A 24604-nucleotide genomic window follows, 5' to 3' on the forward strand; every position below is an offset into this window, starting at 1 on the left:
ACACAACAGCACTTCACCTCCCAAGACATTTTGGATTTGTGGTGAGTTTGCTCTCTTAGCATTCAACTCTCGATAATGGTAATACAGTTTGTGCTCTATTAAGAGTTCACGATGTTCTCCATGGTGAAGATTTCTCAGGGTCTTTTTGTAATTTGTATAACAGAATTTAAAGGCAATTGGATGAATTTCACTAAAGCCTGGAAATATCCTAGCCTCATGTCTATATGAAAGTAATGGTAAACTGCATGTAGAAAGTTGTAATCTTTTTTCCAGTGCACTTTTTACATTGCCTGTACACTTTGATAGTTGTTTCTACCGTTGCTGTGATATCGCTTTACATGTACATTGTAGGTATTTCACATTTACAGCTTTGTGATTTTCTGTGTAACTTGTGAAACTAAAATTTATTGCATTGCAGTTTGTTGTTAAAGTATCTGACTGACTGCCTGTGCCTCGTACACAATGAACAAACAGTCACATCAACCTCAACCAAAACACTTTGTAACTTTCCGTCCTTAAACAGCAGTGACACTGAAGTTCCAGCTCATGACATCACTGCATTGCTCATGAATATGGAACTTGGCACTTTATAATTTTTTTTTTTAAAGCCTGGAGCATCGTAACCCTTCATCAACTAAAAACCTCAAAATCTGTTTCAAACGCACTTAAGTATCTGCAATGGAAAATGTAGGGTTATACAGACTATACATGTATAAATGTAGATGTTTGTGCCAATTCATGTTTCACACTGACAAAGTTTAAAAGCAAACTTGCTCATTTAAGGGCACACAAAAACCTCATTCAGGTAACAGTTAACATGTACATAAGTATGCAATTTCGAAATCCATTTGCCCAGACCATCATTTACAAGTATTTCTGAGCCACTTGCATGCAAGTTTTTCATGTGCATGTAGCTGATAGTTGGTGGCAATCTGTACTGAGCCTGCACATTACTAATGACACGGGATGTAATTGACAATTCCCTACTTAATAAAACACATTACAATTCTTGATAATATGCTGTTAACGTTTCTCGTCACCAATAAGGTGTTTCACGGTAATATGCACCAATCATAAGATGGAATTTTTGCATCAGGGGGGATGAAATCAAATAAGGTTTTGCCCTTCACCGACGTATATACACTGTATACTCAGTGTGTCACCTCCTGAGTGAAAGTTGGAAAAACATCACTCGGGGATGGGACTCACCATCTTTTTCGCAGGGCAAAAAGAACATCCGTTGCTAGACACGGGCACATTTTAGAATGAACGCACGATGACGTGGAAGTGCCAAAGCTTTCCAATGACGATGCATACACAGCAACGCATGTGAAATTGCCCCACGGGCAAGATGACGTATATTACTGTGAAACACCTACATGTGTAATTGTACCAACTGCATGTAGAGTTTGAAAATTATACGTACAACACTTTATAGCTGTACAATAACTTGGCAAACACTGCTGACTATCTGCAGACTGTACACACTGCTGCCCTTACATGGATTGTTTGCACTCATCGGTTACCAGAGACTGGCTCGGTGCCAGTCAGCCCAGGACATTGTTCCTGAGTACTTCCAAGTGACTGCTGGCTCTCTGCTGGTTCTGGATGTTCACACTGTTCCCCTTGCATGGATGGCTTGCAGTCAGTCAGAGTAGAGCGTTGTTCCTGATGAGAACTTGCAAGCGATGGGGTCCCTGCTGGTTCTGCATGTACCTCAACATGCACTTGAACATGCTGCTGACTGTGCATGGATGCCTTGCTGCTGCTTTGCCTGGAACATTGTTCTTGACAGCTTTCCAGTGACTGCTGACTCGCTGTGTGTTGTGCATGCCCTTGGCTTGGTGGCTTGCTGCTGCTTGGCCTGGCAGCACGGTGCTCTTGGTCATTTTCTGCCTGTGGATTCACACAAAGCTCAATCTGCTTCCCTGGCTGCGATGGTTGGCTGAGATTCCGTCTTGGGCAGCAACGACAGCACAGTTTGAGGAATGAGAAAGCCTCGACTACAGCTGCACGATAGTCAATATTTGTGGCATTGTAGACGAGGGAATTGATGGAGCTATTGATAAGTAGCAGAACGTCTAAACATATAGTCAGAGTATATAGTTTTTCTGCAAGTTCTAGATATTCAACTTCTTGGGCCGGCCTAGTATAACTGTTTCGTATGATTCTAATAGTTATAGCTGCAATGTCTAGTGACTTCAAAACAAAGAAAACAGCAGTATTTATGATTATCAAACGGAGGACCTTGCCTGCTTGCTTGGGACAGTTTGGCAACAGGGCAGATTGCTTGCGTACTTTCAGTACTACATAGATGTACAAAGCAAGAGTGGCTATTAAACAGACAATGTTGATGATGGAAAGGACCCAGAAGAATATTTCATTGAAGACAGTGTCTGTTATTGGTAAGAATATGAGAATCACAGCAACAATGATTGTTGGCACCCAGAGTCCTGCTGATATCTTTGCTGCTCGAGATTTAGAGGCTTTTTCTTTGTGTGTCAGAGGATTGCGCACTGCAGAGAATCTCTCAGCTGCTATGGTAATCACAAAGAAGTTAGAAACCGTGAGAAACATATAACGGACGCACTGGGCTGCAACTTGCAAGGAGTTTATAGGTTGAATAAATAGTACATATAGTAAGTCACTTAAAAGGAAGAGTAAGTCAGCCATGGCCAGATTGGATAAGTAGATGTTGATGATTGTACGCATGGATTTCACTCGAATGACTGTGAAGAGAAAGACTATGTTGAGGAGGAGGCCGATTGGTGCAATGATTTCAATACTTAACCATTTTATTTGAAGAAGTCCGTGTATACTCTCGTCAAAGTTGTCACGAAGCTTGTCAATGTCACTTTCCCTCCCAGTTGATGGAGTGGAGCTGTTTTGGTAGTCATCACCCATAGTTCATTTACAGTGTTGTATCGATCGTCATGTCGAACACTTTGTGGAAAATCACTCCTGTTCTGCCTTTTTTAACAGAGAATGTACACTGTACTTGTGTAAGACCATGAGAAATTTTCAGAATTGTTCGCATTTGTAATCTTTTTTGGTTTTGTTTTGACAGCAGTGTTACAAAAATAATCAACACAATTTCATAATTGACATTGGCATGATAGTTGCCAGTTTTGTTTAAATTTGTGTATACATCCTTTTAGTTATGTCTTTCCCTCCCATACGTTGCATACAGATGTGCGCCTTGACATGATTGATAACTGGCAATGATGAATTGGAGTGTAGAAACAACATTGATCAGTTTGTGAATTATTGTGTTTAAAAATCACTTAATTATCAATATGCAAAACACTAAAGAAATCGTTTTTAATTTTCAAAAGAACAAACAAACTATGCAACCCATTAAACTGAACGATGAGTCTGTGGAAGTAGTAGATGACAAATACCTTGGCACTTTGGTTGATTGTCAGCTAAACTTGAATTCTAACACCACAAAAGTTTACAAAAAAGCCAATCAACGGTTACACTTTGTTAGGAAACTGAAATCTTTTCATGCAAATACCAGGGTTTTAAAACTGTTTTACCAGAGTACAATCCAATCAGTTCTAAGTTTCTGTTCTATCGCTTGGTTTAACTCTCTTACAATCGTTAGAAACTAGAACGTATTGTGAAACATGCTGGCAGGATTATTGGTGATGATACTGAAGGTCTTCAGAAGTTGGTACAAAATAGTCTCTCGTTTAAGTTCAGTTGCATGTTGTCTGACAATACTCGCCCTCTTAACCCATTGATTGTCACAAATATATCGGGTAGAATTCGCCATAAACGAAGAGGTTTGAAAAGCGGTTGCTTTTAGATTATCCATCTGGGAGAATGCAAAAGACTATAGGGGATCGTTCATTTGCACAAGCCACTCCTAGTTTATGGAACCAGCCGCCACCTGAAATTCAGTCTGTTCAGGGTCTCTAACAGTTTTTAAGACTAAGCTTTAAGACTTTTCTTTTTACAAAGGCATTCGTATTTAGGTTTTACTATTATCTATTTTAAATGTGGGTCTTGTTTTTGTAATTTTAAGTTTCATTGTTTTAACAGTGTTTTCTAAAATATCTAGTGTTTTTTACATTTATTGAGTGGTTGGGCACAACCCGACCACTCATTGGATTTGTTACGATTAATCTTTATTCCTTTTTGGCGAGCTGCGAAGCAGATGCGAGCCTATGTAATACCAATTTCTGTCCGTCTGTCCGGGCATCCGTCCGTCCGGCCGTCCGCGTTCAGATAAAAATGTTGAAGTTTTTGGTTCTAGTTAACTTGGGGAAAAAATTAAATGCAGTTGTCATGTATCATCTCTATGACTTCAGTTAGGTTCATATCATTGCAGTAAATTTTATTAATTTAATTCAAGGAAATGTTAAAGTTTTTAATTGTTACTTGTACCAGGTATAACATGTAAGTGTATGTATACCAGTATAACATGTACATGTACACTATGCATTTTGGGGATGTGCATGAGCTTCTGGTTTGATCTTTTAGTTTATGGGGTTGGAGTAAGGATGGGGTAGGGGAGGGTGGGGTGGGGTGGGTTGGGGGATAGGGTTGGAGTTAGGGTTTGTGTGAGTAGGATGAGTAGGGGAGCTAGGATAGGTGGGGCGGGGTGGGGTGGGGTGGGGTGGGGAGAGGGGTTGGAATACTGGGTTTGGGTGGGGTGGGGATTTGTAGGGGTGTGGTGGTAACAGGTAGGGAGAGACAGGTAGGGAGAGGATGGTCATGGATGTAGGGGTTGGGTTAGGAGGGGGTTGGGCAGGGGGCGGGATATACATGTAGGATCGGAGTAGGGGTTGGGTTGGGGATGTGTAGGGATGGGTTATTGTAGGGGTTGGATAAGGGGAGGGGGCAGTATATAGGGATCAGAGTAGGGGTTGCATGGGGTCAGGTGGGGATGTATGGGTGGGGGAATGGGGTGGGCGGGATATTGGAATTCGAGTAAGGGTTAGGGTGGGGATGTGTAGGGTGGGTAAGGACAGATAGTGGAAGATAGGGTAGGTAGGTGTAGGGGGTTGGGGTAGGGGATAGCCCAGGTTGGACGAAGTCTTCATTGCAATACGACTAACGTCCAGGACAAGACTTTTCTACATGAAACCATCCCAACATTTTTACCAGAGTTTTGTTATGTTTTACCTCGTTATAGAAGCTTATTTCACGCCTACATACTCTATGTATCCTTATCTATTGGCCACTGGGTTCAGGAATTCCATATGCGATGCTGACTGACGTTAATCAGGAAAATAAACTCAAAAGCAACGTTAAACTTGTACGTGTTTGTAGTCTCTTTTCATCAGTTTATTCCCAGAGTCGTACGTCATGCATCATGTACAATGTACATGTACAAATGTACGTGCGTACGATCCGAAAGCGCGCACGCACGCTAGCGCCCTCATTTGTTTAGTTTTGGTTGGAACCGTGACGTCACTCCAGCCAACCGATGTCACGAAAACGCTCAACCAATGACCAAAGCCGAAACGTGTTTCTGGTAACTGGCGCGTAAACACGCTCGGTCATTGGATTAGCGACCGCGCCTTCAAGTAAGTGCGCGTGCGTATGAGGGTGGTTACTAAGCAAATCGCGCGTGCGCACTGCATATTCATGCGGCATAGTCTGTCCCTCGGACCAGATGTGATATGAGCGTCGAGAATAATTGTCCGGTCTAGGGAACCAGACTACACGCTGCACAGACGTTCATGGTATGATGTACGACTAGAATAGACTCGGCGGTGAGAAACTGATGAAAAGACACTAAACACGTACAAGTTTAACGATGCTTTCGAGTTTATTTTCCTGATTGACGTCAGTCAGCATCGCATATGGAATTCCTGAACCTAGCGTACTAACAGATAAGGACACATAAAATACTACGACGTAAAATTAGCTTCTCCAACAAGGTAAAAATATTGAAATTATTGGTAAGAAATGTTTTCGTTCGGTTGTGAGCACATGTGTACTCAGGACTCCCTCCGTAACGTAGGGAGGAAAGGGAGTCCACCAGGGCTAGGGTAGGGGAGGGTACGGGTCAGAGGAGGGGGAAGGAGATAGGGATTGGAGTTTGGGTGGGGTTGGGATGTGTAGGTGATAGGGTGGGGATGGTTAGGGGAGGATGGAATGGGTGTGAGTAGGGGGTTGGGTGGGGGAGGGGGAGGGGCAAGGGCGGATCCAGGGGGGGGCCAAAGGGGGCCATGGCCCCCCCCAAAACGAAACCATTTTTTTTTTTTTTTATGTGACATCGCAAAAAAGGCAGGCAATGAGTACACCACCATCTTTTCCTCAAAAAAACATTGGTTAAAGTGGTCAGAAATTGCCTCAGATCGCACCACAGAGCATCTAGAATCCAAAATTTTTTCGGGGCCCTTAAGCGGGCCCCGAACCCCACGCCATAATTTTTGGACCCACTTTTTTGGAGGACCAAATTTTTTTTTGGCCCCCCCCCCAAAATTGAGTTCTGGATCCGCCCTTGGGGAGGGGGCGGGTTGGGGATGGGGTCAGGTTTTGGGATGGAGTAATTAAGGTTTGGGGGAGGTGGTGATGGTGCTGTGTCTTCATGTACATGTTTACCCATTCTTGTTCTGCATTTGTGGCGACTACACAAGAGTTTTCCCATGGTAATACAAGTATGGGGGGGCAGAAGACACTGTTGGCGCTGCAAAAATCCACAACTGGGTCCTAATTACCCTAACAATGGAAAACTCCCCCATAATACAGTGACGGCTAACCTATATACACATGTATTTATTAGGTAATCTGTTAACTTTTTATGTTGACATTTAAAAACTGACCCCTACACCTAGGCACATCAACAAGAATCCTGATCCCCTTCCATCATGCCCATCCCCAACCCTACCTTCAGCCTCCCTTCCTGCCTTTGACAGCGAGCCATGGCAGCTTCGCCGTTCTAGTTTTTTCTTTTCTGTACAGCACGTTTCTGCAGGTTTTCTCCTAAACATTTTAAGATAGGAACATGTAACTTTCAATATATATCGACTCTCATCCTAAATGGTGCATATTATGACGTCATCGGGTGTGAAATTACAAGCGATTTTCGCTAAAAAATGACGATCTTCTTTCATCTATAACTCTTGAACAAAATGATCAATGATGTTCCAACCTTGTAATTGGATAGACCATTAATTGATGAATATTTTTGTGTGTGTACGTGAACTCGCTTGACCTTTACTTCTGGTTCTACCAGAAGGTCAAAGTTAAGTGAATTCACGTCCCTAGCAGCACATAAAATAGTGTTCCTTTTCTTTCATTTTTAAACCATAGGTTCAAATTTTAACCAAATCACCCCTTGATATTCTCTGATTAAACACAGATAACTTGACAAGGTTTCAAATTCATGATGTCATCAGACTGGACGTTACTTTAAGGAGAATTTGAAAACGATAAACTAAATTTAATTGTATCTTTTGATCCTTCTTTGGGCTATGAAGATATATGAATATCTTTGTAGCCCAAAAAATGATATCCATGACAATGTTGACCTTTGCATCCAAATACTGTGACGTCATCAAACCAGAAGTTTGGTGCTATGAATACATACATTTATATTTTCCAAATTTTCATACGTTTTTTAACTTCACAATGAACATCCACTCCGAACTAAATCAGTATTCACTGACGTTATCAAGCCAGAAATTAAATAACTTGTGTGTGTACATAGAATGTTCACTAAAATTTATCACACTGTTAAAGATGCATTTTTTAAACAAATTAATTGATTATCCTGGAAAGAATTTAATTTCGAGATATTTTGTTCTTGCCTGCGAGTCGCGCATTTCACCACCATGGTCGGGCGTACTGTGCGATGTCGCGAAAAACGCAGCTGGACTGGTGTAGTACGAATATCGGACTATGATTCACTGGTAGTATTGCGCATGCATACGTGGGGAATTTGAGCGTTCAACCAATGAAACGTAATAGGCACCGGATTTCATGGGAGTCCAAATTTCATGTGACACTAGAAAAGTGTTTACGACCAGCTAGCCATGTCTTTATCATCCGTTTAAGACCGGCCACGTGACGGGCTCTCGACCAATAGGAATGCGTAAATGGTCTTAGGTATTTATGAATTAGATATCAAGGTTAACTGGCTCTGTACGTTACGCTTGCTTTCATAATGCTAGCCCATGTCATGCATGTGTGTATTTCTCTTCGTTCCGAAAGGGAGGTGTAATCTATTTTTAGCTGTACTAAATCCTCACAAATGTCCAATGTATTTTAATTTTTCTGTTCTTGATAAAATGGAGGGAAAAAGGTTTCGTTTTCGAACCCAGCAAAGAGTGGATCTCTTACCTTTTTCTATTGTTTAATGATGATTATTGCAAAGACTGTGCCATGGGTTTTTCTAGTTGGAATTTGGAGTGCTCAGGAAACTTGCCAGCACAAATAACGAGCAAGATAGGGATGAATGTTTGAGACATGAAAGAAAAACTGGCGCCAGAAAATCCTAGTCAGGAGTGAGTGACATGGGAGCTTGTTAAAGGATGAAAGTTGAGTGTGCTGACGTAATGAAACACAAATAAGAGCACAGGGAAATTTGATACAAGTTTTAGTTTTGTTGTTTGGATAATCAAGAAAGAAATTTAAAATACAGATATAAATAGTCAATCCATCAACATACAGTAGCATTGAAACCACACTCTCCTCCTTGAAATGGAAAGTGTACTTAGACTTCTGTTTTCAATTGTTATACTTACAAAGCATCCATGAACTTTTCTCTTTGGTTTCGGGACAAACTGATCCACTTTGCTGGCAGACTGGTTCCTCGTCCAAGCACTATCGATACTGGTTGTGGGGCAGGAACCAGGCAGCCTCTCGAGAACAGAAATATCTTCTGTCAGCCAATAATTTGAAATTGTAAAGTAATAATTCAATAACTAAACATTGGCTGATTGTTTTGTGTTCAAAAGTGAATATCTGTATTGCTAGAAAAAAAGCAATTCAGAAATGAATATACAGTGTTTATACTTCGGTGAAGAGCGAAGCCTAATATTGATTTACATCACCCCAACGCAAAATTCCATCTTATGAATAGGTAGATGCGGTACTCGCTGCTATGTACAATGTAATGTTATGTACAATAGAAAAGAAATCTAATTTTTTGGGATAAAACTCGAAAAAATCCTCCCCCACAACACAAACATTCCATCTACGGTATCTCCTTTCCTGTTGCACTCGGTTGCTTGCGATGGATTAACTGATGGAAATCCAATTGTTTGTTTCATCCCTCAGCTGCCAAGAAGATAAGGAGGAGGCATTGAAAGTACTCAACGGACGCAAATGGAAAGGACAAGTGCTCAAAGCCAAGGTATTCACAAAGTCACTTGTGGTTTTTACTATTAGTACTTGCTTAGAACTGTTGGCACTTTCAATGAATTGAAATAACTAATCAACAGTCTTAGTGTTGGCTACCAGTGCAAGGGGTCTAGTGGCTGGTATTGCTGTGGTTACAGGTTCATGTTCCTGCAATAACTCTTTTCCGTAGCTCGCCAAGTCAGTTGAGGACCTGGACACCCGAGAGCCTCGCTCTGAAGAGAAGCCAAGAGGAATCTGATGAAAACACCCAAGAAGCTAAGAGGAGGAAGGAGGAGGACAGCTGACCAGTAGAAGAGAGGTGAAGACATTGAGATAGAATGCAGGGTTGGGCTGGATTCGAACCACCATCCATTAGAAAAGTACTCCGGTTCTCAACCAACTGAAGTCATTACAACACTCATTTCTTCCACTGTGCTCTGTGGTATAAAAATTATGCAAGTGTAGAAAAAGGCTCATTTGATGGAATTGATCAATTCTGTTCTGTCCTGTCCATTTATTTTGGAGGAATTTGTAGGATATAGGAAGGTAGACCCTGCCTATACTGCCATTTAGGCTTGATACCCCTTGAAAGTGGAAGTTCAAAGAATGTGATTTCCTTCACTGTAGTAGATTTTTTGAGTAGTTCAAGTAGTTCATGATCATCACAAGAAAACCATTCTTACATCCAGAGATGACTATTTTAAGAGCCCAACCAGTCAGTTCCATAGCTCATTTGACATTGTGAACATGAAATTTGTCGAGTGGAATAGTTACGTGGTCAGTTTTTTCTCTTCCTTGTCATTTATTCTCCTTGAAGGGAGAGCATCAAAGCTTCCATGCCTGTGTAGAGTTTGTGATTCACACTTTAAATAACTCTTATTTTATCTGATAAACTTTTCAAGTTGAACACACTTCCCTTAGTTTTTCAAGCCTAAAATTTACTTTGCACATGCACCACCAGAACTACGAACTGAAGTTATGAGAATGGTTGTATGTAGAAAGATCACAAGTTCCACTCACTATCCATTACCCATAATGAGATATGGTGGACACAATACGAGGGTAATATTTGGTTTGGGTGAGTCTTTTGTATTGACCCCAAATATACCCAAATCAAATGGCGCCCTTCGATTGTGTCCGCCATATCTCAAAAAAGGGTAATAGCGGTTGAAGCATTCACAATTGTGAAATTCTTAAGACTCTGAAATACTGAGTGTGCTTTTTGCTCTACTCCCAATCTGCAGGTTAAACAACACGGTGACTCCACTGTGGAACCAGCCGTATGAGGACCAGCTATCCACCAAACAGACCAACACCAGGGAGTTTCTGAGGAATTTATCCAAGATGCTGCAATGGAACATTGGGGAGATGTCTCCCTGGCTGAAGCAACAAAGGTGAGCTACCCGCCAAAGACACGGGATGGTTGTGGGCCAGAATGGAAATGTGATCTTCCTTGACAAAATGTTTCCAGACATAGTTCTCTGGCCAGTGGACTTACATGTACAGCTGCCCTGAATATTGTTAAAGCCCCAGAAGATGTTTCCTCTTTTTCTTGAGAATCAGTGAAAACTCACCAAAGTTTTACCCAATTTTCTGAAATGAGCTGTCTTCCCTACACACAAAAGTCACCCAAAAAAAACCCAGGAAAACCCAACCCAAAGCCAATCAATTCACAGCTGCTTGAGTGGGACTCGCACCGGCAACCAATGAGAGTTGAGGTGAACCCCAACCCCCTGCTTAAAGAGACTCTCTCATTCAGGGGCAGATTGAGACCAACTGTCCCTGGACTTAATGGCAAACTGGAAAAATACTGCGCATTGAATCCTGTCAACATGACTTTGCAAAGAAAATAGAGTAGTTCTGAGAGAAGCAAAGAGCAACCCTAGGCACTCTAAATTGAAAGTCAAATTTCAAATCATAGCATTCCTTTTTTTGTTTTCTTTTTTGGAGATAGAGCACACCTATCCACTAGTATTGGTGCTCAAGACACTACTGCATTAAGTTAAAAGTGCACATTGCTTAGAATGGACATAAAGTGTGAACACATGTAGATGTGCATGTGATGTGCCTGTCATGAACACTGCAACAGAAAGTTACAGAGTTTTTTTTTTCTCAGTAATTCCCCTAATTTCTTGTCAGGTCTTCATGAAACTTGGCCCTGGATAAATTGTGCAAATATTTCAGTTTCATGTCTTCTTATTTTCATTGACAGATAACACTGCTGGTTTCCGGCTTCGTGCTTACAAAGGTAAGTATTTCCTTTGAAGTTTCCTTTTTGCAAAAGACGTAGGTCAGCTTTCATGTTTGATTGGATCGGCTGTCGAGGGGTGTGGCCTATTAGTAGCTACTGCTGATCAATTCCAACCAATCAGAATGCAACACACAGAAAGATTGACAGGTGTACATATTGTGCATTGTCTATTATGTCTGTCAGGAATTAATTATTGAAAAGAAAGAAACAAGCCACAAAGACTTAAACCCTTGTCATCCCCTTTGCTGACCAATATGTTGGCTTACTTTTGTGGCATGAATATTGAGGGTATATGTTTGTACTTTCAACATTGACCAGCAAGCTGTTTTACTCAGTAGGGACTTTTCAACAATTACATTTGTACAAGCAAGAATTAGGTTTTAAATACAAACTTCAGGAAAATCACTATTTCTTTAAATGTTGCTAGTGTACACTTTTATTTATTTTATCACTGATCTTGCTTTTACACGCAAATTTTTTTGTCGTATAAAAAGTATGTGACTTTTAGAAACATGGTTTGCCCTGCAATTTGTTTTTTGCAAATATTGCTAGGTATCAGAAAGACATAAGAGCTCAAACACCGATTTGGTGATAGTACATTTCTGTATTATTTGTGTTTAGAGTTTTAAATTACACAAGGAAATAGCAGCTTTAATGAACATATAAAAAGCAGCAATTCCTCGGATACTGTGCAAATTAAGATGCATCTTGTATGATGCTAACTTTACAACGACATTCATATTTTACAGCATTGATTTTTCAATTACTCAAATTCGAAGCACCCTTGAGTCCATCTAAAAGAAATATTAGAATATTGCTTTGCATTTAAACATCATACAGACATGGAGCTCATAATGTAATACAACAGACTAGTGGTGCTACACAGATTATGTACAATTATAGAGCATGCAAATCTCGCCAGTTCACATTCACTTTTCATGTGAACATCTTGGTACCAAACACTGACTAGTCTAGCCACAGACTCCCGTCTTTGAATTCACCCAATGAAAGGAAGTGGAGGTCCACATTTTTTCACTTTACTATAGTAATCAACTTGCAATATTTTTTGAATGTGTTGTAAATTGGAATGATTTTTTCTTTGACTGGATAAACCTAGACTGGATAAACCTAGTAAAATCACCTAGGTTTTTGAGGTCAACTTCCACAGAAGTGGAGTACAAATTGCTGACTTTAGCCCGGTTCATACTTCACATGAAAGCATGTGCGAAGCAAAATTCATGTCGTCAACAATGGACGCCCTTCGAATGTATTGCTGACGTCACGAATTTCGCTTCGCTTTCGCTTTCGCGTGAAGTATGAACCCGGCTTTTAACTATCAACTACATTTTTTTCCAGCTAGTAGCTGTGAAGACACCTTTAATACACCAGACTTAAATCCCATACTGTACATCTAAAGCCTACAATGGTCTCATATTATATATCTTTGCTCTGCAGAAAGAAAAGTCTTTACCCTTGATTTCTCCTTGCTAAAGGATTTTTCAAGAAACTTCGAACAAAAAAACAGCACTTTATTTGGTCTTCCAAAAAAGTTATCCACATTGTGCAACATGTATGCTTAAAGATTGGTATACATTTGGAATCCGATGCTCCTAATGCATAACTTGCAACTTTGTTACTTAGGCTGTGTCTGAAACGGGCTTCTAGAGCTATGGCTACGGCTATTGTCAGATTGTTCCCATGTAATTGTTTTGGGTGAAGACCTAGACAATATAGCTCTAGCCATATCAATTTTTTTAATCTGTTCATTTGTGCATCAGGTCTTGACCCACAAGATAACCATTCCACCAGCACCTCTGACGTACCGGTGACTGGCGCTGCCATAACGGATCCTTATCACTATCTGACGCAACAGCACTTCACCTCAGAGATCTTCAAGATTGAGATCCTAAACCTCCCAAGACATTTTGGATTTGCGGTGAGTTTGCTCCCTTAACATTGAACCCTCAATAACAATAACCATACAGTTTGTGCCTTTTTAGGAGTATGTATGTATTGTGCTCCATGCTTGGGATTTGTCAAGGTCTGTTAATAACAGAATAAAAAGGCTAAAATGAATTTCACTAAAACATGAAATATTCTAGCCCTGTTTTTGTATGAAAGTAATGACCACATTTTACGCACACTTTTTTGCAATGCCCGTGCACATGTTCACAATTGTTTCTAATGTTGCTGTGATGTCGATTTAGGTATTTTACACTTCACAGCTTTGGGATTTTCTGTATAATTTATGAACCTAAAATTCATTGCATTGTACATGTGTAAAAGTTTGTACATTTAAGTATCTCATTGGCTGCATGCTATGTGCTAATGAACGTAACAGTCACATCAAACTTGATCAAAACACTTTTGTTACATTTTGTCCCCTCAAACAGCTGTGACACTGAAGTTCCAGCTCATAACATCGCTGTATTGCTCATGAATATGGAATATTTTAAAGCCTGAAACATCCAAAGACTTCGAATATAGTTCCTAAAATTAAAACCTCAAAATATGTTTAAAGGCACTTTAAAAAAAAACTTTATTTACAGTGAACAATTTCAGGATTATATATGTTAGTACCAATACATGTACATTGTCACACTGAAAAAGTAACAAACAAGCTCATTAAACGGAAGGGTAGATCATTTGTCATTTGTGCATTTTTTTTTCATTTGAAGCTACAAAAGTGCTCACAATCTAAAAACGGGTGCTTAACAACTAACACGATGAAGTTTTAGCTCTGTGAATGCAGTATATTCCAAACATATATTCTAGGATCTCAGGTTCAATTCAAAAGTTGCTGAGTCATGTTTTATATTGTGTCTGAATTCAGCCCCAGGGACACATTCTCATTCAGTCAATTGCAGCTACGCGATGTCATGCACTGAACTGACGAATAATAGCAACCTAATGTGCGTGTGCGTCGTGTCAACGCTTGCGCGCACATATTCATGGATTCACCAAATTTACAAACCAACTACATGAACTAACTTGATGCATCGTTGGAAATAGCTTTCTTTCATTGTTTCCTTCAAAATGACAGCATGCCAGAAAGAATGATTTCACAGGGAGTTTAGTGCCATTAAAACCAAAAGCCTTTTAACAATAATTTTGTCAGTTACTTTTTGGATAGCTGCAAATGATCTACTCTACCTTTAAACACGAACAAAAGTTTGATTCAAATAATTAAACTATTTAGGATTTGTTAATTTCTGAACATTTTACATACATACATTGCATGAATACCAGCTGTTCCCTTTACTGATAGTTGGTTGCAATCTGCTCTGGGCGGGCCTGCACATTACTGATGTCATGGTGCGTACATGTATTGGCAATTGGCTGAAGTAAAACACATTTCAACTCCAGCACAATGTGCTGTTAATGTTTCTCGATGTCAAATCTACTTCATTGGCATTCCAATGAAGAAGATGTATGAAACGGCCTTAAATCTGCTCTACACTTTGAACACAGCAAGTTCAAAAGCAGCACTCACTCTACACACTGCTGCCCTTAAAGACAGCTTGCACTTATCAGGTACCAGTGAACATTGTTCTTGACAACTTTCCAAAGATTAAATCCCTGCTGGTTCTGGATGTGCATACTGCTGCCCTTGTGCTGATGGCTCGGTGCCAGTCAGCCCAGGACATTGTTCCTGAGTACTTGCAAGTGACTGCTGGCTCTCTGCTGGTTCTGGATGTACACACTGTTCCCCTTGCATGGATGGCTTGCAGTCAGTCAGACTAGAGCATTGTTCCTAATGAGAACTTGCAAGCGATGGGGTCCCTGCTGGTTCTGCATGTACCTCAACATGCACTTGAACATGCTGCTGACTGTGCATGGATGCCTTGCTGCTGCTTTGCCTGCAACATTGTTCTTGACAGCTGTCCAGTGACTGCTGACTCGCTGTGTGTTGTGCATGCCCTTGGCTTGGTGGCTTGCTGCTGCTTGGCCTGGCAGCACAGTGCTCTTGGTCATTTTCTGCCTGTGGAATCACATGAAGCTCGATCTGCTTCCCTGGCTGCGATGGTCGGCTGGGATTCCGTCTTGGGCAGCAACGACAGCACAGTTTGAGGAATGAGAAAGCCTTGACTACAGCTTCACGAAAGTCAGTGTTTGTGGCACTGTAGACCAGGGAATTGATTGAGCTATTGATCAGTCGCAAAATTTCAATGCATAAAGTCAGAGTATTTATTGTCGCTCCAAGTTGCAGATTGGCAACAATCTGAGCAGTTGAAGTTAACTTTGATGTCACTACAAGTACATGAATTGTCATAATTGCAGCTGCAGTGTGTAGTGAGTTCAGAATGAAGAAAACAGCAGTGTTGATGATAACCATGCAGAGGACCTTGCCTGCTCGCTTGGGACGGTTGGGCAACAGGGCTGATTGCTTGCGTACTTTCCATACTACATAGATGTACAAAGCAAGAGTTGCTATCAAAGAGGCAATGTTGATAATGGAAAGAATCCCAAAGTAGACTTTAGTGAAGACAGCATCTGTTAATGGTAAGAAAATCAGAATCACACACACAATAATTGTTGGCACCCAGAGTCCTGCTGATATCTTTGCTGCTCGAGATTTAGAGGCTTTTTCCTTGAATGTCAAAGGATTGCGTACTGCAGAGAATCTCTCAGCCGCTATGGTAACCACAAAGAAATTAGAGGTAGCAAGGAACGTGTATAGGACACTTGATATTGCCTTGCTGACCAATGAGTTGGACTCTATAGGTGGAAACAGTACTATTATGAAGTAAGTTATAAGGTAGAGGGAGTCAGCCACAGCCAGATTGGATAAGTAGATGTTGATGATTGTACGCATGGACTTCACTCGAATGACTGTGAAGAGAAAGACGAAGTTTAAGCAGAGGCCAATTGGTGCAATGATTTCAGCACTTAACCCTGTTATTTGAGAAATTCTTTCTCCACTCATGTAAAAGTTCTCACGATGCTTTTCAACTTCAGTTTTCCACCCAGTTGATGGAGTGGAGCTGTTTTGGTAGCCATCACCCATAGTTCATGCACAATGTAGCATTGAGCTCCATGAGCTACATTTTATTAAGATGCAGCAAAAAATGTTCTTCTCTATTTCAAGATCACTCCAGATTTATACTTACAGGGATTGTAAGACCTTGAGCAAAGTGTAATTGAAACAGAAAGTTTCTTGTTCTTTTCCTTCCCCCCCCCAACATTTCTGTCCTATTTTAATGCATGTGACTATCTTGTGGTATCGGTTCCTGTAACCAAAGCAGATGCATGTAAGTCAGTTTCACTACTTGCACTGATATGAAATCTGAGAATTAAATTTGTTTCAGTTTTAATAATTTGCTCCAGATTAAACATATGTATTGTGTACATGTAATTGTTTTTTTTTTATGCAAGTCGTTCCTTCACAAGGCATAAATGCCACTCAATGTGAGGGCTACCGCACAAGAAGAAAAGACAGAAAAAAAGAGGATATTAGAAAATGAAGACAATTATGTTTAGTGTGTGAGAGATGCATGTTCACATTGTGTTTATACAGGGTGAGTTAAGAAAGTGACCAGCACTCAAGATTTTTTTTTTTCTTAAAAAGCAATCAAATTAGATACACTGAAGAAGTATGTCTTAAAAGAGCATGTTCTTCCACTCATCTGAAAAAAACCCAATCACTAAATTTGATCATGCCATCCAAAGTTATGCATGTTTTACTAAAAAGAACCTGTTTGTGTAGCTGTCCAAGGAATGCGATAATATTGAAAGCTAAATGAGCTAAGTGAGAATTACAGATTACACACAAGTATTCAAATACAAATGAGATTTTAATAATTGAAATCAAGAGAATTTTTACTATCAGGTTGTGTGTTTTGAATATGAGAAGCAAGTTAACTCTCTTTTTTCTTCGAAATATCGATGGTGATTTTTGTATGTTTTTGTTCCTTCATGGAGGTGGGAAAACAATTGATGTTTCATTATCCTCATTGGGAGATGTATTATCAGTTCGCAGCACGGTAATTGATAAGTGGTGGACAGCCAAGTTTTGTGATCGTTTTATTGAAATAGACATGAATTGGGAATAGAGTTTGCAATTTAAGTGAAATTTTCACTGTTAACCCTTACTCTCTGAGGGTAGTTTACTGCATGTCAGTTGGTTATGCCAATGCCCTCCAGCTGCAGTTAATTGGAGGATAAACTATCTTGACTGTGAAGGCTCCAATTGGCAGGAGTTGGAGGCCCTGGAGGGTGCCTGATACTGACCAGCTGGGGGCACTCACTTTGTTATCAGAGGACTCTCATTGTTCTCTGTGGCATGTATTGGAGTGCCTGTCCAGTTACCCTTGAAATGACATGGCAGATATTGGAGGGCCATGCAAAAAACATAGGAGATTTTCTTGAGGCACATATTGGCATGCGTTGGAGGGTCTAGTAGGGTAAGGGTTAATAGTCAATAAGATGCAGACTTGTATTCGAGTCACGAAACATCCAATCCGAGTCCGAGTCACATTTCTCGAGTCTAAGTCCGAGTCCCGAGTCCTCCTGGTCAAGTCCGAGTCAGAGAGTCACAAAGGTTGAGTCCAAGTCCGAGTCACGAGTCACCTCTTTGTATCACAAAACGTACATTTTAGGGAATTCAGAGATTCAGAGTCACCTTTGATATAGTATGGAAATACGTACATTTCAGGTGCTATAAATTTTCATTTTTCCCCACAGCTTTTCTCTAATTTTCTCTGGAAATGAGGAGTTCATTTGCAAAAACAGTTATAAAGGCAATTCAGACAAAACTGGTATTGGCCTAACTTTTGCATTTAAAGTTCAGGCGTTTCAAATATCTTTTTTTAGACTTCTATATACGTGAAAGGTGGCGATTGAAGTTGGACGTAGTACCGGTTTTCTCCTCTATTTTCTTCCTGCAGAACTTGCATTCTGCACTTGATCTTCCATTGGCATTTCTCTTGAAGTTAAGATATCCAAAATTGACAATTTTTGGAGTGGATGCCATGATGATCTACGTACGTTGCAACTTGCATGTAACGTTATCGAAACAGGCAGATCAGCAGACTATTCATATCGCGTTATCGCGATGCGACAGCAATACACGTGAGAACAACAGGACGTCTGACAAGAAAAGTCTGGTACCTTACCCTATCAATCTTGCACCAATGCAGTATTGCGTGTTGATGGCGGGGTACAAGTTTCAGTACATTGATTTCTATAGGTCAAGATATCGGTAACCGGCCACGGCCACGCACGCACCACATCAAGCGCCCTGTACATGTATTGCACAGTAAAGAAAATGATCGACTTACGTATGTGCGCGTGTGCAGTGCAGTAATTTCCGTCGAGTCACAAGTCAGTTCAAGTCCAAGTCCGAGTCCATAGCCCCGAGTCCGAGTTTGAGTCGTAAGTCAAAGTGACTCGAGTCCCAGTCCGAGTCATTAAAAATGTGACTCGAGTTGGACTCGAGTTGGACCCGAGTCCGCGTCACGAGTCATACAAGTCTGATAAGATGTACTTTGTCTGTGTTTCTTTATTAACATAGAACAAGCCAAATATTTCCAACATTTTTTTCAAATTCTGTCTCTTTCTTTTTGACTCATCCTGTAGTTGGTTCAACCGGTCACGTGGGAATAAACTTGATGAATACATCCTGAAAATGGCTTTGGGGATAATGACAGTATATGGATGTGATTGGACGGAGGAGCAGGTAGTTGGTAGTTGGTTTCAATTTGGTCATGTTACTGATGACGGAAAGTAACATTCACTCAAAACATCTTTAAGCACTAATATTACTTTGTACAAAGGTATATGTAGATGTAGACAACAGCAAAAGAAAGAGGAGATTTTCTTTTCTATCAATCCTTGTTGTCTTTTTCCCCAAAATGAATTGTGTTCTTCCCCTGGATGTTGATTTATTCACCCATACAACAATTCTGTACTTCCCTTCTGTTTGATATTTAATTTGATATGATAAGGAATGAAGTCAAATGGAAGTTTTTATTCACAAATCACAATTTGATTTCTGTTCATCAGTTGCCTTTTTTTCTTCTTTCCTGGGCAAATGTTGGTTGTCATCTGATGAGAGTTTCTTCTTCACTTTCTTGGGTTGTTGCCATTTGAAATCAGTCTCTGCCTTGCCTGACGATCAAGTTGATGTTGTCATATTCTCAGTTGTGTTGATGGAACATCTTTGCAAGACAATTTGCAAGAGCTAACTACTTGGTCTAACTACGTAGTGGCATGGTTTAGTACAGGTTTGCGGTACCACCATGTAGAAGTCTCTTTTGGGAAGATGTGTGGTTCTTTTCAGAACCACACATCTTCCCAAAAGAGACTCTGCATGCCTACATGGTGTTACTGCAAACTGCAAACCTTCACTAGAACACTGTCTTCCACAAATGTGACAATTGGGAAGGGGAAAGTGTGTTTGTCCATTTTTGTTTTGGGGGGGGGGGAATATAATCCCCAACCCCTTTTCTTCCCCTGACATCCCCCCCCCCCCCCCCGCCCCTGATTCTATGTAAATATTTCAAAGCTAATCATAATTGTATTGAATATATTTCAATGATAGATATAAAGTGTTTGAGGACCTACATGGATCTGTTTGGGCCTACAACTACGTCCATTCACTGAGCGGATTCGGGATTACCCATCGAGGACTCGAAAAGATAGGAGAGACCAAGGCCAGTTTCTTCGGTAAAATTATCCAGTCAGGTAAGACAAACATCTGTGAAGACTCATTTGTATTGGTCTGCATCTCAATTCTATGTGGATAGTTGTGAAATTCGAAATTGTGAATTAGAAAGTAGGAATCAACTTTATTCATCCATATAATTATTGATCTTCTTTTTCATATATTTATTTTTTGTTGCCCTTCCCTGAAGTATTTTGCAAACACTGTACACATTGAGTTTTGTCCGAGGGTTTGCAAGAAAAAAATCCAACAAGCTTACTTCTGGTTGGACACGAACCCCCAACCTTCTGCTTCCTAGTGCAGACGCATTAACCACTCGACCACTGAGCTTGCTGTGGCAAGCTGGCCGTTTGGAGTCTGATGTAGCAGTGCTTAACCCAACTTTGTTTGTGTAGGAGGTCATTAGTTTGAGTCCCACCTAAGCCTTCGGACAACACTAAGTGCACAGTGTTTACAAAATATGTCAGCGAAGGGCAAACAAAAATCAAATATAAAAAAGGATAATTTACATCACATACATTTTTTTTTCCTGCCCAGGTTCCCATCTGAAGTCCATCCAGATGATCCTTAATAAGACAGCAGACGGTACAGGCATCGACTCCAACACCCTGGCCTTACAGATGAAGGCCCATCCTGAGCTGAGGGACAAGCTTCATGTCGTCACCTCTTGGGGGCCTTTGCCTGTCTACCCTGGGGTGGTCAACTCAGAATTACCTGGTAGGTACAGTGGACTCTGTCACCAAGTACCAGTGTTGTAGTCGAGTTACCAACGTCGAGTCCAAGTCCGAGTCCAAGTCTCGAGTCACAAGCCTCGAGTCCGAGTCCGAGTCACAAGTCACTTGTTCTTAGTTGTTCACCAAACTAATCGTTTTTAAAAATTATTTTTTAATCCTCCATTCTGTCTTTTAAGTATATCCCAGTGTATATAGTTGTGGTTGTACATGTTGTTTAGAGCCAAAATGTGTTTTCCTTTTAATTCCCATCCCTAAAAAATCTTCCTCCAACCCTTCCCTCCATGTTTTATCATCCAAACAGTATTCCTCAATGATCCTTTCCCATCCCTACGTTAGGTTTTTACTTTTGATGAAATTACGTGACTCGAGTCGCGAGTCATCGAGTTCGAGGAGTCATGGTCAAGTCCGAGTCATTTTCCAATGTGACTAGAGTCCAACTCAGATCTGAGTCCTAGACTCGAGTCCTACAACACTGCCCAGTAATCCCTCTTAAGAAAAGGTTTAGGTGGACCTCTTGAACGCATTGTCGCCCAACACCTTGTGCTGATGTTAAGATATTTGATGATCATAGTGCAGTGTTCATATAGCACTCTTATACAACACTCTCAGATTGCTCACACTTATTACCCCTGTTCATCAGGCCATGAGAACACTTTCCTGCTATAAGCTCGAGATCAGCCCTATCTGGTCTGCACCCCCCCCACATGTACTCAATGGAGGCAATTGTAGTAATGTATCTTGCCCAAGAACACCAGCACCGTGTCCCCTGTCAAGATTGACTCAACATAACATCGTGCATGAGTCAAACACAGGAACCTGTTGACCACAGGACTCTGCATGCTGAATAAAACTCTAATCAAATAACCAACGTATAAACACCGACGTATAAACACTGTATGAGTGTGTTACCTCTTAAGTGAAAGTTGGAAAAAAAACGTTGGCGAGGGGCAAAACCTAACTTGATTTACATAACCCCAACTTAAAATTCCATCTTATGAATAGTTAATGCTATACCTGCTGCTATGTACATCAGATCCGAACCAGCCAACTGATTCCCTTAGCTCTGTGGTTGAGTGGTAAGACATCTGCACTAGAAAGTAGGAGGTCGTGGGTTCGAGTCCCACCCGAGTGATTTTTTTCCAACTTTCACTCGGGAGGTAACACACTGACCGTTTATACCAACCGTTTATACGTCGGTGAAGGGCAAAACCTAATTTGATTTACATCACCCAGACGCAAAATTCCATCTTATGAATACTGAATAAAATTAGTGATAAAACATTTACATACTTTGCGTAAAGATATTTGTTGTGTGGAAGAGGAAAGTACCTCAGACAGTCAGACCACCGTTTAAACAGAAGATCTGACCTGACACGTGTACATGAGTAAATACAAGGGCCTCATGATTCTGATATTTAGTACGCTTGTAGATATTTAAATAATGTTGAACCCTGCATCATAGGTCGATCTGACAATGTACGCGCTTGCCAGTATCAGACTTTAAACAGCCTGCAAGAACCTGCCGTTTGGAGTCTGTGTTTAGATTAACCACCATTTTGCTCGTCTCATTTTGAATATTCTTTGGTCATTTTTTTCCTCATAGGATCTCAAGACATCTATCACCAGGCATCTTCTCAACATGCATCTCGACCCCAAATGGCAAGCTCAACTGAACCAATACATGGTGTCCAAATTTGTGCCGGTTACACTGGATCAGTACAAAGGATTGTTAAAATAAACAAACAAATGTTCAAATAAACCAAAAAGGGAAACCGACGATTAGTGCATTATAAAATATATTGCATTATTGTAATATAACAATTGTAAGAAAATAACGAGACAGTGTTATATTTTTAAAAAATAATAATGATTAATTCATTGTTGAAATAGGTACTCTTAAATTGGAACTGGTCATGATGCAATTTTGTGCTCTAAATTAATAATGCAATATACATATTTTATTATGTAAACATGTTTTTTATATATTTTACTGAAACCACAGAGACTAGTCGTCAATGTACAAGCTATTGTCACATCTTGCTGTGTGCAATGAGTTCGTTAGCAGGGCTCAAATTTGGTGTGAAAATCTTGTGGACAACAGTACCTGAAAGTATTATTCACTGGACCAATGTACATTCACAGATAAAATTGAAACACTGTTAACTCAAAGCCATGTGCATCATTTGCAATGACCTGGAGAAGCATTGATTTAATGACAAAACTCTGCTCAAAGTCAAGATAGGAGTGGTACCAAATACCCTTTGAAAATATTCCAGCTGAAATTGTTTCGTGTGGATGAAAACTGAGGCGGTGTTGAAAGGTGTTGTTGAAAGAGGGTGTCCACGGCACATTTTAACTTTATGCATTAGCAATGGAATCCAGTTACAAGACACCCCAAAAAAGTGAATATATTTTCTCGGTTTTCTTAAAACTTATACTATCCAATCAGCCTTCAACAGGATAGTTGTCATGCACCCTGCTTCAGACTTTTAGCAATTTTGTTGCTTCAAATGAAAGTAAAGGCACGAGAAGCAAATAATCATATGTACCTTTTAAGAAAGTTGCAGTCATTAGGATTATACAAGGAGTGTATTTCATTGCTTCTGGTGGTAAACGGGAAACCTCAAATGTAAACATTTTGAATAGTTGGTCAAATGAGTCTTGCATGTGTAGGATTAGTCATGATCATGATAATCTGAGACCAGATTTGGACAGCACATGCAATCATGAAAGGCATGTATTCATCTGAGTGCAATGTGTAATTATAAAACATCAAGATGAATTTTTGTTCCCTTTGTTTTAAGTTGCCAAAACTTCCAAAGAATTTATATACAATTTAGAAGTGTTTTTGTCATTTCGTATAACCTTCGAGAGTGAAATACATTTGAACATCAAAACAATGTGTGTTACAGTGAAGTGCAAATTTGCCTTGTTGAGATTATTTATGCAAATGCGATAAGGTTTTCTGTCATGGATGTTGGTATGAACATAGATGATGTGGATATGATTCACCTACTTTAATGTACATGTAGTTGTGTTTGTCATTTATAATACATGTACATCATACAGTTATTAAACTGTGTTGTACATTTTGGATTTTTGTGACTTGGTTTAAAAATTAACAGTCACTTCTTTCATATTTCAAAAAACTATATTTCCAATGGCAAATTATGAAAGTGGATGCGGTGTTTGAAATGAATCAGACTTTCTATTCTATAAATGTTCTAGTTTTCTGGCAACGTGATGTTAGAAATGAACTCTTTTGAACTTTTAATAAAATTGTATTTTCAATGGCAAATTTTATATTAAATACATGTACATGTAGATCTGAGCCAATTTACTTGTTTCAGTCAAATTATTCTGTGTGAAAGATTGACCATTTTTTCCTCTGGCTTATTTCATCGTGTCACGCTTATTTCTTGGTTACAGAATCCCAATGTTTCCAAGTAGATATATTGGCTAATGGAAAGCACTCAAGAAAAATAATCACACCCAAATTTAAAATATCTTTAAAAATGTAAGTATCTTCCTTTTCTTGTACATATATTCAATGGGGGCACTCCCCATTGAATATATGTACAAGAAAAGGAAGATACTCCAGGGGAGTGCTGATAAAATCCTACAATCGTGCACACTACATTACCTCATAGT

The 24604-nt window shown here is 40.0% G+C and overlaps 2 long non-coding RNA genes across 2 annotated transcripts; both read left to right on the forward strand.

The window, feature by feature from the left end:
* Positions 1-10: 10 nt before the first annotated feature.
* On the forward strand, positions 11-13358 carry LOC119743116. Its single transcript, XR_005272971.1, has 6 exons — positions 11-41; positions 9241-9316; positions 9494-9622; positions 10548-10697; positions 11516-11551; positions 13333-13358. It is a non-coding gene; the product is annotated as an uncharacterized LOC119743116 (long non-coding RNA).
* A 7517-nt stretch (positions 13359-20875) lies between these two features.
* LOC119743588 lies at positions 20876-24311 on the forward strand. Its single transcript, XR_005273067.1, has 2 exons — positions 20876-20936; positions 22557-24311. It is a non-coding gene; the product is annotated as an uncharacterized LOC119743588 (long non-coding RNA).
* The last annotated feature ends 293 nt before the right edge of the window (positions 24312-24604 follow it).

Source organism: Patiria miniata, unplaced genomic scaffold (assembly GCF_015706575.1).
Source record: "Patiria miniata isolate m_02_andy unplaced genomic scaffold, ASM1570657v1 HiC_scaffold_6, whole genome shotgun sequence".
Classification (NCBI taxonomy): domain Eukaryota; kingdom Metazoa; phylum Echinodermata; class Asteroidea; order Valvatida; family Asterinidae; genus Patiria; species Patiria miniata.